A 246-nucleotide genomic window follows, 5' to 3' on the forward strand; every position below is an offset into this window, starting at 1 on the left:
GCAGCGCGCTGTGCCCCCGCGGCGTGGCTGTGGGTGTCGGGGGTGCAGTTGTCGGGGAAAGGGGAAGAGGAGCAGGCCCTGGGGCTCTGCCATTTGTGCGGGGAGGAGAGCGGGACGAGTCGTGAGTTAGGGTGTATGTTGTCCAGATCTGGAGTGCTGCTGCGCGGTGCAGTGTGGCCTGGATTCCGGGTCCTTTGTTCTCTGCCTCCTTATCCCACGGCGCCCCCTGGCGGCGGAGGCGGAGGC

General features: G+C 67.5%; 1 protein-coding gene across 1 annotated transcript in view; it reads left to right on the plus strand.

The window, feature by feature from the left end:
- The window catches only part of SSC5D (scavenger receptor cysteine rich family, 5 domains), a 26,896-nt gene that overhangs the window by 11,825 nt on the left and 14,825 nt on the right, over window positions 1-246 (plus strand). The window lies entirely within an intron of this gene.

The sequence above is a fragment of the Myotis davidii genome, unplaced genomic scaffold (assembly GCF_000327345.1).
Source record: "Myotis davidii unplaced genomic scaffold, ASM32734v1 scaffold326, whole genome shotgun sequence".
Taxonomy (NCBI): Eukaryota; Metazoa; Chordata; class Mammalia; order Chiroptera; family Vespertilionidae; genus Myotis; species Myotis davidii.